Here is a 15,885-nt window from a genome sequence, read left to right on the forward strand (position 1 = left end):
TGCGGCAGCGCTGCTGTGAGTGGAGAGTTGCACTGTGAATGGAGGAAGACCATATTTTAACATTCAAAAACAGGACACTCCAGGGGAGGGAGCCCCCCTGCCCCCATCCACTCCCTCCGACTGCCCCCTACGAAACCCCAACCCATCCAATCCCCCTGCTCCCTTTCCCCTGATCACCCCCTCCTGGGACCCCTGCCCCTAACTGCCCCCCAGGACCCCACCCCTATCTAAGCACCACTGGTCCTTGTCCCCTGATTGCCCCCTCCCGGGACCCCTTGCCCTAACTGCCCCTTGGAACCCCACCCCCTTTCTAAGCCTCCCTTCTCCTTGTCCCCAACTGCCCCCTCCTGAGACCCCATCAACTTCCCCCCAGGACCCCACCCCCTACCTGTCCCCTGACAAAACCCCTGGGACTCACATGACTATCCAACCGCTGCCTGTCCCCTGACTGCCCCCCCACCTCTGACCCATCCAACCCCCGCTGCTCCCTGTCCCATGGACACACACTAATGCACAGCCGTGAGTGTGCTGGGGGAGCTGGTCTGAGCAATTTGAAGTGACAATTCTGTGAGAACAGAAAAATTGTGTAGTGAAGCAACTGCACACCAAGTAGTTGTGGCTGAGTGGTTAAGGCAATGGACTAGAAATCCATGGGGGGGTTTCCCCATGCAGGTTCAAATCCTGTCAACTATGGAAGCATTAGTGTGTTGTTGTTGTCTTAGTGCCTGAGCATCCATGGAGCCAAATTTGTGTCACTCTGAGGCTGTCTACACTTAAAATTACTGCTGTACTGTGAGTAGACAGTTGCTACAGTGAGGGGAGAGGTTTTCATCCCTGTAGTAGCTGCATTGACAGAACAATCTTTCCTTTCATTTAGCACTATCTAACCATGGCTTAGGTCAGCTTAATTATACTGGTCCTGGGGTTTTTCACACCCTGAAAGACGTACTTGTTAGAGGGTTTATCCCATCACCCTCCCATTCCCTGGTCCTTCTCACGTGACCAGAGAGCAGCAATGCACGAAGCTCAAAGGTGCAAACAATTCAATGTTTATTGGGGTAAACTTCCAGCAAGCAATGATTCCAATTTCCTTCCACAGTGTCCCCCTTCCCAGCTCTGACACCACAGAGGCTTGCCTGTGTCCCTGTTCCCCTTCCCTGTTCCTATTCCCCCTGTTGGCAAAACATAATTCTAATTCCCCTACCCCTATTCCCATTCGCATTCCCCCCTTACTTCCTGATTGACTGCAGACTATATAGTAAACTTGAGTTCTCTGCTGCTTAGCTCTATCTTAACCAATCATTTTACTGAAATGTAACTAACCAATCATAACATATTGTAACATGATTATCTAACCAATTATACCCCACTGCTTAATTGGTTACACCCAACAAATTAATTATACAGCAGGCTGAAACAATCACAGCACCAGATAGAGATTATACAGACAAGCAATAGCAAAGTGGGGACTACAGTGACAACAAAGAAATGAGAATTTCACACCCCAGCTATTGACCAGTGAGTTGTTCCCAGATAGGATGCTATCCTGGTAGAGGCTGGGTTGCTTAACTCTCTGGCCCCCAGGGCAGGATTTTGAGGTTCACGATTACTGTCTCAGAATGCCAGCACCCATCTTTTGTTCACTTAAAATGTGAGCAGGGAGATTCTAACACCTCAGAACCTCATGGCTCTCCAGGAAATATGTAACTTTAGGTCCAGGTGAGTGTGTCTAAAAATCAGCTGCGCTGTAGAAGGTCTCTAGGAGTTGAAAGAGATGTGCCATCTCGACCTCCCTAAAGAGTTCATCAACTATAAATGAAAACTAGGATTGATAAGTCATATTCTTTGTAGTATCAGGATGGTGGACTGGTCTAAAGTGCTAGCTATAAGACTTTTTCTTCCAGTCCCATGGGTGTTCTGGTCTCTGCATAGAGACGTGGTTTCACATCCCACTCCTGACATTACGATTTAATTCTATCTGGAGAAAATGGCCTCACTTCAATCTCCTTTGGAACAATAGAACACCATTTGCTTAGCTTTTCTATTCCAGTAGCTGTGAGAGAAGCTCCAAACCAGGGGGAAACAGGGCCTGTTCTCTCAACTGATCAATTTTTTGTCTTCCTTCATTCCAAGCCATTTCCTCAGATACATCCGTATTTCCCACACTTTTAGGAAACTTTAGAGTCATCATTTAATTGCCACACAACTGTACTTATGAAGTGAAGTGAAACACAACATTTTTTGGATATTCTTGCAGAAGAGTTTTGTTTTCTGACCTGGAATTGAACAGGGGCTACCCGAGGGGGACAATGCTACTCCCCTTTTCTTGACTCATCCAAAAAACATAAGTGTGTGGTGCCCTTTGTTTCCCTGTTCTTCAAACACCTGTCGGGGTGGCCTAGGGAGACTTGGCCCGGACTCTCGGGGTCCCTCCCTGCCCTACCTTTCTATGTGATTCTGTTGTGTGGGTTTGTGCTGTGTTGTTGTCCCACACTGAGCTGTTTTGCACAGTGTCACTTTGCACTCTGACACATTGTTTCGTGTTGTATGGTTTTTGCACCGCCTTGTGTTGCACTGGTTTGAGCTGAGCTCTTTTGCAGTGCGTCATTCTGCCCCATGCGGCGTTCATTTGCATGGTGCTGAATTGTCGGACTTTGCACTCCTACGTGTTGTCACTTTGTGCTGTGGAATGTCAGTTCACGCTGAATTGTTAGATTGTTAGATTGGGGTGTTTTCCACTTTTGTTGTTGTTTATATTGTATTGCGATGGCATCAAATTATAGAGCTGTACGGCTGCAAGGGCCCTGGAGAGGTCATGAAATCCAGCCCTCTCTGCTGAGGCAGGGTCAAGCAGAGATGATGCATTGGGGCATGTGGGATCAAGTGCCCCCAACTGCCGGCCCAGGCAGGGAGCAGAAGGAGGGAACCAGAGCCAGAGCAGGTTGTCTTTGGGACCAAGTATATGCAGAGTATCCTTGACAGAGGTTTGTTCAACCTGTTCTTAAAAACCTCCTATGACAGAGACTCCACAGACACCCTTGGGAGCCTATTCCAGAGCTTAACTACCCTCAGAGTTAGAAAGCTGTTCCCAATATCTAACGTGAATCTCGCTGGCTACAGATTAAGCCCATTACTTCTTGTCCTACCATCAGTGGACATGGAGACCAATTGATCATTGTCCTATTTATAAAGACCAAACTTTTCCCTCTGCAATCATCCGTTAACTGGTTATTATCTCCTCTTCTTGCCTGGTGTACAATGGAAGAGGAGAAAATACTCTCTTAACATAGGATGCAAATGTCAGTTTGTTCTCTCTTCATGTTTTACTGAAGCTCAGAGAGAGGAAGAAACATGACCTGCCAAAGAGCATAGAGAGTTTGTTTCATTTTGATCTGTGACTATTAGCAGAAGAGTGACACCTAAGGGCTGTCGCTACCACCCACCATGGGGCTTGGATTTATGATGGTGGGATTAAGAGCATCATGCTCTACCAACAGAGCTAGCTAGATTTAAAGTCAGTCAACTGCCCAGACGCAGTGTAGAAGGTGCCCTGAAGGTTTTTATTGTGAGCTGAGGTTCCCTGTCTTACATTTGCCTTCTTCCTGGTTTGTTATGTCTCCAGCGAGCAAACCAGAGCTGTCACAAGGCTGGTTAGATGCTGCTTTCTAGCCCAGAGAGCTGGGGTTGATTTAGCATGCTGCCGCCATCAGCTGGTCAGAGCAACTAGGGCGGGAGGTCGGAATTTAGGATTCTCCCACCAAGGGGAGGTGCTGTTGGACTCATCTAGTGGGGGAGAGTCTGAAAAAGATTCTCGGTTCCCAGAGAGGGGGCAGACAAGCTGGTACCACACACATTTTCACAGGGAATCAGGCCCCACCCTTGGGAAAAACTCAAAAGAAGCCCAGACCCAGGAGTGTCAGAGAAGAGAATCACTGTTTGCTTTAAGAGATGGGTGAGGGAAACCTGCAGGTCCTTAGATCCCTCCAGCACCTGATAGAACCATTTGTGGGGAAAGTCTGGGGAAGCCAAGGAGAGGGAAAAAGGCCTTGCAGCTGTTGTGCAATCACCATGCTCTCAGCAGAAGGGTCCGGGGAGCTCTGCTCTCAGAACACACAAGGTGACAAAGTTCAGAGCCCTGTTGCACGGAGTCAGACTGTGATCAGCTCACAGTGAGAGGAAGCAAAACCCCTCCCTTGGTCTCTATGCCAGAGCTCCTATCGTCTGAGTGTCCTTCCTGCAAGAGTCGGCTGCTGAGAGGGTTGCGATGGGATAAATGAAGACAGAGGAGGATGGTTCCTCCTGATTTTTTTTTGCGTGGCTCTGTGATCCTGCTGGAGGAAGCATCCTTAGAGTTTATTTCAGTGGCTTGTGTTGGGCTGAGGTTGTGACCCTGAGTACAGGGGTTCCTGTACTCTCTGTTCTTAACCCCTCAGGGAGTGGACAATGGAGTACTGTCAGAGAGTGGATAGAAAGTAGCCTAAGAAAGTGTAGCATAAGTGAGAAAAAAAACAACATTATCAGCTCCCTGGTGGTCTAGTGGTTAGGATTTGGCACTTTCATTACCAAGCCCTGGCTTCAATTCCCAGTCGGGAAAAACTGACTTCCATTAAAAAAAACCTTCAGTCATTCTTCACTTGCAATGTAAATAAATTTGTGGCTGTTTCCTGATTCCCCCATCTTCCCAGTGTCTCCATGGCAGGGCTGGCTCCAGGCACTAGGGATGGCCAATGGAATGGGGAGGCTTCTGTGGCTATTGGGTCCTCTCAGTCCCCCTTGGAGGGAAAGACTCACTGCCAAAAGTGGCAGAGGTAGAGCTGCTGCTGATTGCAGCTTTTTTATTTTTTGTTTCCGCTTGGGGTGGCAAAAATGCTGAATCTGGCCCTGTTCCATGGAAGACAATTTGTTAAAGGACTCAGCCTGAGTCCTTAGGTCTTAATCCTGAAGATATTGTCCCATCATGGGGCCATTTCCATCCTCTCTTTCATACAGAAGCACAATTTACCTTGCACAGACACAGGAACAGCAAGATCTTTCTCTGTCCCTTGTGCAAAGCAGGGGGCCAAATTCCATGGAAACAATGGATGAGTTGGGGCCCTGGGCACATCCAGCCCTGGCAGTGAGATGTTCCCTCCCCTCTTTCTTTATGCCTCTGTTGTTATTTCATGGATTGTCTGGGATGGGGGAAAAGCTGAGTTCACTCCAGGTGAAGGGTAAAAAGGACCCTCAAAGTCTCAGGACCCAACCCCTGCTACCAGGATCACTGAGGTGTTGGGGATTTGATTAGGAAAGGGACTGTGTGAATTGTCAAGGTGGGGAATGAATAACAATCTACAACTAGATCCACCTCATTAACCACTGACACAGGCTAATCCTGCTGCGGCTAGAAGGGAAACTGGGAGTGATTCTTTGCTGTTCAGCCATGGAAACAGTGACCGAATTGCACCACAGTGAATGTGCTGGGGAAAGCTGGACTTCACAGGCAGGTGGAAACACCTAGAACTCCCCACCCCACTTCTGCCACCAGGGTGAGGTGTTGAGCTGCTCACAGCATACCCCTCAATGACCTTACAGCAGGGGATTGCAGCACCCCCACCACCCAATGCAGGGGAGAGGGCTGACTGTGTCTCTGCCCCCTGAGTCCAGGGCACAAACTCTCTCTGCCCCACACATAGAATCTTGCCCTGCTGCAAAGTGACTCCTATGAACAAGTAACCTCCAGGAGAGCAGGCCTGGTCCTCAGAGAGGGGAATGGGCTTCTTGTGAAGCTTATAGGTCACTGGATGCAGTGAGGACAGGAAGGCTTTGAGTATAACCCATAGCAAACACAGCCCATCTGGGGATGTAGCTTAGTGGTAGAGCACATGCTTTGCATGTATGAGACCCTGGGTTCACTCCCCAGCATATCCAGGTTCATTTTTTCACCTTGATGCTTTGCTCATGCCCAGAGGGGATGTGGCCCACCAGTTTCAGTCCTGCTCAGTGAGGGGCAAGTGCCAATTGCATGGAAGGTCTGGGGGGTTTCTGCTCCAAAGTCACCTTGGTACATTTAAGATTCCCTCTCACTGTGCTGCTTGGGACAAGGGTAGATGAGAAGGGTGAATCCTCCAGCACTGGAGGGAAAGGTCCCATCTGCTCAGACTGAGAGGCAAGGAAACAGAGGGGCAGTCAGTGCTTTGAAAGGAGAGAGGCCAGTGATGTACACCCAATAGGGGACACTGTCTCTGTCTTTTGGAGTATCACAGGGGTAGCTGCGTTAACCAGGATTTTTAAAAAGCGAAAGTCCTGTGGCACCTTATAGACTAACAGATGTACAGGAGCATAAGCTTTGAGGGGTGAATCCCCACTTCATCGGATGAATGCAGTGGGAATTCTGTGCCTGGCGAGCCAACTACAAAAGCAATTTCTCCTCCCTTGGTGTTCACACCTCAGCTGCTAGAAGAGGGCCTCATCCTCCCTGATTGAACTAACCTCCTTATCTCTAGACTGATTCTTACCTGCATATTTATAGCTGCTCCTGCAAATTTCCGCCACGTTCATCTGACGAAGCAGGTATTCACATGCGAAAGCTTATGCTCCAATACGTCTGTTAGTCTGTAAGGTGCCACAGGACTTTATGTCTTTTTGAGGTGAGTGCAGCTTGCTTGGGAGGTGCTGACGATGGATAGAGAAAAGGCTGGAGTCAATGACAGATGAGACCAGAGAAGGGGAAGGGGAATGGCAGCCCCACAGAAGGTCCTGGGTGCTCTGATGCCCCAGTTATTGCACCCTGGCCTGTCGTAGAGAGAGAAAAGACACCGAGGGACCCAGTCCCCCTAACAGTGATCCCATGGACAAGAACCTGGTTGGGAGTGGGGTGAAGGTTCCCTGTGGGCAAAGTGGAGCTGAAATCCCTCAGTGTCCTGGAATTTAAGCAATGGAAGCTTCAAACCCTGCACGGGTGTGGGCTGAAGTGCATCAGCAGAAGGTTGGCCTGGACAGAGGCGGCAGGTTGGTATAATTTTTGGTGGTGCCCAGAATGGGACCAAGTCCTGCCCCCCCCTCCCCACACTTGCCTAAGGCTCTGGGAGGGAGTTTGGGTGTGGGAGGGAGAGGGGCTGGGATCTGGGAGAGAGTTTGGGTTCAGGGTCTGGGCTCAGTCAGGGGGTTGAGGTGCAGGAGAGTGTGCAAGGAGCAGGGTCCTGGAAGGAGTTTGGGTGCAGGTGTGGGGGTCTGGGTTGGGGCAGGGGGTTGAGAGTACAGGAGAGGATGAAGGGTGCAGCATTTACCTCGGGCAGCTCTTGAAAGAAACCTGCACCCCCCTCTGGCAGCAGCCCCTAAGTGGGAGGGCTGGGGGCATCTCTGAGCACTGCTGCCCACAGACTCCAGCCCTGCAGCTCCCATTGCCATAGTTGGCTCTTGGGGCGGGAACAGAATGTGGAGACCCCCCACACACAGTTGTTCTTCCCGCAGATGGGGGGCAGCAGGGGATCTCCCCTGTTTGGAGGAATCTCTCTGGGCCCCACTGTTAGGTCTCCATCCTTTCTCCCCCTAACCACGCACACCCCTCCCCTCCCCGTTATCAATGTTTTAGAGTGACCCCTCCCTCCGTTTGTAGGATACAGACTCTCTGTGACAGAGACTGACTGCGGCTCCTCTCTGCATGGCCCCAGTGGGGAAGGAAAGAGACTGGAGGGCGCGGAGAAGATGGGCAGAAGGAGTCAAATGGGGCTAAACCAGAATAGAGGAGATTTTCTTCCTGTTAAAACGTACTGGAGTCTCATCACTGAAAAGCCGCATCTTGAATTAGGTTTGAACCAGCTGCTTTTCAATTAATAGGCAAAGGTGTGAACCACAGAGACTGGGAACTGCCTGCTTCCCAAATCCATCTAAACAGCATCTGCAATGGTGCAATTGGTTAGTGCAGAAGGGCAAGCTGCTGGGATTATAAATTCAGGCCTTATCTGGAGCCCTGGATTCTGTTCCCCGTGTACCTTCCCCAACGTGTTCCTCTTACCTGTGTAGTTTGCTTTGCCTAATTCCCATGGAAAGTGCCCTGCTAGGAAAAGGAGAGTAAGTTCCAAAATGTGGCAGTAGGTGAACAGCTTGGAAACATCCCCCCTGTGCTGCCATTAGTTCCAGGAGATTGTTCACTGGCAGGGCAAATTGATTTCTCTGCTGCTGAGAAAGCTGCCAGGACAGGTCTGTGGGCACCAGAGCTCCCTGCTTCTTCCAGCACACCCCTGGCTCCTTCCCTGCCCCAGTCACTGATGTAGGAGGGTCCTACATGCACGGAGCCTAAAGCTTTACCAAGTCTACTTAGTGCAGTTGACAGCATGTCAGTCTCATAATCTAAAAGTCATGAGTTCAAGTCTCAGAGGTGGTAGCAATGGCTTCTGTTCCCTGCTTCAGTTTTTCCAAAGGAAATCATAGAAAAGAAACTAGAGGAGAGTGATTTCTAGACACACTCCACCCATCTAACACACACACAGAGACTTTTCTATGGCATTATCTTTTCCTTCTCTGTGCCATTTGTATTCTCCATAGAGCAAAATAAAACAAAAACATGCAAGTCCAAGCCTAATACAGCATGAAACTCAATACAGATCAAGACTCACCCTCAGAGATCTTCCAATACTCTTCTTTCACAGTCTAGACTTATTTCTTGTCTGGGCCCAATCTTTTCACCAGGTATAGTCCTTGTTCCAGCTCAAGGTAGCTAGGGGATTTCTCATGACTGCACCCACCTTTCTTCTGTTCCATCCCCTTATACAGCTTTGCTACGAGGCAGGAAACTTTTGTCTCTCTCCTGGGGAAAAGCCCCAGGTTTAAGATGGATTCCTGTACCAGGTGACATGGTCACATGTCCTGGGAGACCCCAAGCCTTCATTCTTCCTGGCCTTACTCACAGATGGTGCAGGACAGAGCCATCTCCAGTCAATTGTCCTGGTTAATGGGAGCCATCAAGAGTCCAAACCACACTTTGCATCATTACAATCGGACCTCAGAGTTATATTTCATATTTCTAGTTTCAGATACAGGAATTATCGGTTCGTACGAATAGGATGAACACACATAGTAGATTATAAGCTTTGTAATGATACCTTACAAGAGACCTTTTGCATGAAGCATATTTCAGTTACTTTATATTCACACTCATTAGCATATTTTCATAAAATCCTATGGAGTGCAACTTCACAGCTGGGAAAGGGTTTTACTGCAGCACCTGGGAGCAGTTGAGTTTCATGTTCAGGCTGTGGTATGAGTTCCTCCAGGTTTCTTGTAAGCACACAGGGACCTTAGTGGGTGCTCTTGATACAGGAATGGCCCAGATACGCTACAGTGTTGGGAATTGCATTTTCCTTTTTAATTTTTGCATTTCCAATGACATTTCTGTATAACTGTGTTTTCTCCTGGATTTGATATTTAACTAAAGAAAGAATAAGGCCTCAGGGCGCCAGATGGAGGAGCAGGCTGGGGCTAGGACTGCTAAGAAAGCAAGAGTAGCAAGTTTTCTGTATTGTTTCCTGCCCTCATTTTCATGACTAATTTCTCTTCTGCATGAAATTTGCCATTTGTACAGGTGAGCCTGGCTAGTTCAGTTGGTAGAGCATCAGGCTTTTAATATGAGGGTCTACGGTTCAGGTCAGTGAAAAAGACAGTTCTCCCTGTAATATCTTCCAAGATCTTCAGAAGGCATCTCTTGAGGACGCTCCTTGACTTCAGCTTCTCCTTTTCAGGACTTGGCCTTTCCTAGGAAGGACCATGTATTGCCTAGGACTGAAGGGGGAACTTCATCACATGCCCACTGGCCTCTCAGTCTGGATTAAGAAAGGCCTCTGGGAGCTGCAGCAAACTGCTGCATGACAACTTGGTGAGCAAATGCAGGGTTGCCCACACAGGGTCATCCTCATCAGAACTCAGCAGAGGTCTGGGTGTTCCATATTGGTCCCATGGTGTAAGGGCCAGCACTCAGGATTTTGAATCCTGCTATCTGAGTTGAAGTCTCAGTGGGATCTGAGAGCAATTCCTGTGGCACCTAACCCTACTGGGTCTTCCAAGGCTCTGTCTTGCTTTCTCAAAGGCCATGAAAGTCTGTCTTTTGCCCGCTAGCTGTTGTGACTTGAGCACGAGGGGATGTTTGATCCAGAAGTCTGGCTGTGCCTGGAGTCCTGTAGGTAGGGATGCGAGCTGCATTTCCTCTGAGTCCTGAAGCTGGGCTGCAGCCTGGCCTGGGAGGCAGCCCTATTGGTTGACCTACTGGCCCAAAGTCACTTGTGCAGTTTTGGTGTCCCCAGGAATGCTGAAGAGCCTAAGGGAGGGAGGCTCAATACTCCTTCCTTTCAGTCAGGGGGGAAGAGGAGGGCTGCAAGAGTGGGCAGGCTGATGAGCTGGGCCTTCTACCTTTCGTGTGGGGACGATGTGGGGAACGCGAACTGGGAGAAGCGGTTGCTGGCCTGTGAGGAAAGGCTCAGCCAGTGGCATAAGTGGACCTTGTCATTAGCCTACAAAGTTGTGATGCTCAAGACCTATCTTTTGGCTGTGGGGAATTTCCTCAGCCATGTGTTTCCCCCTGCTCCATGAGTGCTGCTGAGACTGAACACCATGGCCTTCCACTTCCTGTGGGGCAATAGGACGTCCCTCCCTAGTCAGGAGACATGTGGCTTTTCTGCCATATTAGAAGGGGGGTTGGGTTTAGTGGGCTTTGAAGCCTTGTACGGCTCTACTTTTTTGTGTTTCAATTTTCAGTGGTGGCTGAGCTGGAAGGCAGGTCAGGCCCAAGGGAAATGGTGGGGCAACCACAAAGAACGCAACTGACTCTTGCGATATGGCTGTATTATTTTTACCCCACTGGGTGGAGCACCGGGTATGGGATGGCCGATGATGAGGGAAGAGGGAGGCCCCCACCTCTAGTGTTCTTCTACTCTCACCTTACACCCTACAGGATTTTCAGTGGGTGGCTTGGTGGAAGGTGCTTGTAGGATGGCTTCATCCTCAACAGTGGCTGCCCTCACAGCAGCGGCGGCCACAGCAGCTAGGCTCCCCCTCCACTTTGGCTCAATCTGAACAGAGATCAATGTACCACTGGGTGAGACAGGCCAATTTTAGGGAGCTTCCTCTGAAGGTGAGCAACTGTCCCCAGAACTTACTGACAGGCACTTTAAAGTATTTGCAAATGTGCATGGCCGGCATGTGCAGAGCAAAGGCTGCCCAGGGGCACTATGTCAGGCTCTGGCACCGCTTGAGACAATGGACCATCTTCAGCCACCAGGTGACCCAGGATCTAAGGCAGGAATGGGGTGAAGGAGCAAGTCAAGCTGAGCAAGGCAGCCAAAATTCATCTTGCCTTCGTGGGCGCTCACAATGATGCCATTTTTGTGTGCCAGGGCTGATAAAAACATCCCAGACAGAGAAGCAGCAGGCCAAAAAAGCAGCAGGGGTATTCTGTCTGCTATCCAAGATCCATAAACCTGGAAATCCTGGATGCCCCATCATTTCAGGCAATGACACCCGGACAGCAGGATAGTCCGGCTGTCTAGACTCCCTCCTCAGGCCCTATGCTACCAGCACTCCCAGCTATCTTCGAGATGCAACTGACTTCCTGAGGAAACTACAATCCATTGATGATCTTCCAGAAAACACCATCCTGGCCAGTATGGAGGTAGAAGCCCTCTACACCAACATTCCACACAAAGATGGATTACAAGCCGTCAGGAACAGTATCCCCGATAATGTCACGGCAAACCTGGTGGCTGAACTTTGTGACTTTGTCCTCACCTACAACTATTTCACATTTGGGGACAATGTATACCTTCAAGTCAGCAGCACTGCTACGGGTACTCGCATTGCCACATAGCATGCCAACATTTTTATGGCTGACTTAGAACAATGCTTCTTCAGCTCTCATCCCCTAATGCCCCCACTCTACTTGCCCTACACTGATGACATCTTCATCTTCTGGACTCATGGAAAAGAAAACCCTTGAGGAATTCCACCATGATTTCAACAATGTCCATCCCACCTACAATGTCAGCCTGGACCAGTCCACACAAGAGATCCACTTCCTGGACACTACTGTCCTAATAAGCAATGGTCACATAAACACCACCCTATACTGGAAACATACTGACCGCTATACTTACCTACATGCCTCCAGCTTTCACCCAGACCACACCACACAATCCATTGTCTACAGCCAAGCTCTAAGATACAACCACATTTGCTCCAACTCCTCAGACAGAGACAAACACCTACAAGATCTCTATCAAGCATTCTTACAAGTACACTACCCACCTGCTGAAGTGAAGAAACAGATAGACAGAGCCAGAAGAGTACCCAGAAGTCACCTACTACAGGACAGGTCCAACGAAGAAAGTAATACAACCCCACTAGCCGTCATCTTCAGCCCCCCAACTAAAACCTGTCCAGTGCATCATCAAGGATCTACAACCTATCCTGAAGGATGATCCCTCACTGTCACAGATCTTTGGAGACAGGCCAGTCCTTGCTTAGGGACAGCCCCCCAACCTGAAGCAAATACTTACCAGCAACTAAACAACATAAACACTAATCCAGGAACCTATCCTTGCAATAAAGCCTGTTGCCAACTCTGTCCACATATCTATTCAGGGGACACCATCATAGGACCTAATCACATCAACCACACTATCAGAGGCTCATTCACCTGCATATCTACCAATGTGATATATGCTATTATGTGCCAGCAATGCCCCTCTGCCATGTACATTGGCCAAACCAGACAGTCTCTACATAAAAACATAAAAGGACACAAATCAGACATCAAGAATTATAACATTCAAAAACCAGTCGGAGAACACTTCAATCTTCCTGGTCACTTGATTACAGACCTAAAAGTCGCAATATTACAACAAAAAAACCTTCAACAACAGACTCCCACAAGAGACTGCTGAATTGGAATTAATTTGCAAAGTGGACACCATTAAAGTAGGCTTGAATAAAGCCTGGGAGTGGACGGGTTATTACACAAAATAAAACTATTTCCCCATGTTTATTTGTCCCCCTACTGTTACTCACATCTTCCTGTCAACTGTTGGAAATAGGCCATCCCGATTATCACTACAAAAGGTTTTTTCTCCTGCTGATAATAGCTCACCTTAACTGCTCACTCTTGTTATAGTGTGTATGACAACACCCATTTTTTCATGTTCTGTGTGTGTGTGTGTGTGTGTATCTATATCTATATCTATATCTATATATCTTCCTGCTGTATTTTCCAATGCATGCATCCGATAAAGTGGGTTTTAGCCCATGAAATCTTATGCTCAAATAAATTTATTAGTCTCTAAGGTGCCACAATTACTCCTTGTTCTTTTTGCAGATAAATTAATGGAGGTTAAGTCCATGAATGGCTATTAGCCAGGATGTGTAAGGAATGGTATCCCTAGCCTCTGTTTGTCAGACGGTGGAGATGGATGGCAGGAGAGAGATCACTTGATCATTACCTGTTAGGTTCAGTCCCTCTGGGGCACCTGGCATTGGCCACTGTTGGCAGATAGGATATGGGGTTGGATGGACCTTTGGTCTGACCCAGTATGGCCATTCTTATATTCTTATGAAGGGAGGGGCAGAGCACTGTAACAGAGTTTCTGTAGCGTAGTGGTTATCAAGTTTGCTTAACACACAAAAGGTCCCTGGTTTAAAACCAGGCAGAAACATGATGGCTTCCTTTTCCCAGCTCCTACTGGCCTGTCCCTGCTGTTGTACGAGCAGCAGTGATTTCTATGCAATGTATAACCTGGATGCTCAATAGGTGTGCTATACTTCCCTCCCTCCTGCTTTTGTCTCCTCTCCCTCTCTGAATACCTGTGAAGTGGTTTTCCCCCTCCCACTCCTGGAATGCTTGTGGGATGAATGGGCTGGCTGAACAGCTAGAAGGGCAGAAGAGCTTCCAGGTAGACAAGGTGTTTGGGACTCTAATTAGGCAGCACTCACACACCCAGAGCATGGACACTGCCCAAAGTGGAGCATGACCAACCAGATGCAACCAAGTCATCTCTAGTCGCAGGCCATTAGGTGCAGGTCCTTAAAAGGAGAAGGGGCCACGTGCTCAGGAGCCACTCACAAGCTTGTACCTCCAGTGAATTCCCTTTGCCTGACCGCCTGGCCAGTGGTTCTCTGCGTTGTATTTCATTGTGCCTCAGGAAGACTTACCTTCATCGCACCGTCCATAGCTGCACTGTGGGAGACTGACCTTGCAGAATCCTGACATCTCCAGTGCTGTGCCTGTCCTGGGAGCATGAGTAAGCAAGTGTGAGTGTGACACCCCCACTTCTTCTTTTCAACTTAGCTGTCAGTATAATAAATGTGCTGCTTTCTGCCAAACTCTGGTGGGTCATTAGTCCTCCCTACGCTTACTAGCTGGCCCAGTAATGGGTAACAGCTGTGATAAGCTCAACCCCAGCAGGACAGAGGGTGGTGAAATGAGCTGGGAAAAAGTCTTAGCATCAGCAGGTGAAAGCTAGAGTACCTTGGCCAGTCACCTTTTGAAGCCTTATGGCTTAGTCTCGTCTGCCCTTGGAGGTTGGCCTATGGTGGCCGGCTCTTCCTGCTGGCTTCCTTTGTGTGATTTGCCAAAGGAGGGAGTGAGGCAGGAATGGGGCAAAAGAGGAAAGTCTAGCTGAGGAAGGCAGGGCAGAAGCTAAGCCCATTTGTTCTGCAAAGCCTGAAAAGCCTGGGGAGGTGAGGTTGGCTGCTGGGAGGTAGAATCCTGTGCCTACCTCTTGGCTTCCCAGGGATGGCTACTTGCATCCCAGGAGAAGAAGGATGGTTCTGGGTGAAAGGAAAACAAGCAAAGCTCTGGGAGGAAATTTGGGTGTGGGATGCGGGCTCTGCTCTGGGGGAGCGGGTTGGCGTGCAGGAGGGGTGGCGCTTACCCCGGGCACTGCAGCTCCCAAAGTGACTGGTACACACAACCCAGCGGCAGCAGGTCCTAGGTGGGCCGTGCCAGGGGGTCTCTGTGTGCCGCTGCCTGCAGGCTCTGCCCCCAGAGCTCCCATTGGCTGCAGTTCCTGGCCAATGAGGGCTGTGGAGTTGGTACTTGGGGCAGGGGCAATGAATGGAGACACTTCCCCCGCCCCAGGGGATGCCGGGACATGCTGGCCATTTCTGGGAGTGACACGGAGGGACGGAGGCAGAGTGGGCAGGGAGCCACCTTAGTGCTGCTGGCACATGTCTGCACACCCATTAGGGGAGGGGGGAAGAGGTCGTCCATTTGCTGCCTGGGGTAGGGGCAGTGCACAGAGCTGCCTCCCCTACTGGGTCTATTACAGGAGGGGAGGGGGGTCTTTTGGCCTGTAAGGTGCAGCAGGTCGGACTAGATGATCACATTGCTCCTTTCTGACCTTAAGGGCTCTGAGTCTAAAAGGGAGAGGGAAGTAAAGGAACTTTTTAAAAAAAATAAACCAAATATTGTAATACCAGGATAACTCCACCTGCTCGTTGTCTAGTCCCACCCCTTTATTCCTCCATTGTGTGTTGAATAACCTGCAGAACATTGATTCTCTCATTCCATTGATAAACTGATACAATGTGACTGAAATTAAACTAATTCCCAGCAGAGAAAACATCACATCACTGCACTGGCTGGGAATTGAACCCACGTCAACTGCTTGGAAGAAAGATATGCTCACCATTATACCACCAATGCACCTGGTGAAAGTATCACTTATGCTTGCCCAATGAGGCTAGACAAGCATTGAGGAGATTTTCTGCCCATTAAAATGAACTGGATTCTCATCACTAAAAAAAACCATCTCCATCTTCACTTGGGTTTGAACCACCAGCCTTTCAATTAGCCACCAAAGGTGTTAATCACAGGGTATGTCTACACTACGGGATTATTCCGATTTTACAGAAACCAGTTTTTGG

At 49.1% G+C, this 15,885-nt stretch overlaps 1 non-coding gene across 1 annotated transcript; it reads left to right on the plus strand.

The window, feature by feature from the left end:
• Positions 1-609: 609 nt before the first annotated feature.
• On the plus strand, positions 610-693 carry TRNAS-AGA (transfer RNA serine (anticodon AGA)). Its single transcript has one exon. It is a non-coding gene; the product is annotated as a tRNA-Ser (tRNA).
• Positions 694-15,885: the final 15,192 nt, after the last annotated feature.

The sequence above is a fragment of the Gopherus flavomarginatus genome (assembly GCF_025201925.1).
Source record: "Gopherus flavomarginatus isolate rGopFla2 chromosome 13 unlocalized genomic scaffold, rGopFla2.mat.asm SUPER_13_unloc_2, whole genome shotgun sequence".
Classification (NCBI taxonomy): domain Eukaryota; kingdom Metazoa; phylum Chordata; order Testudines; family Testudinidae; genus Gopherus; species Gopherus flavomarginatus.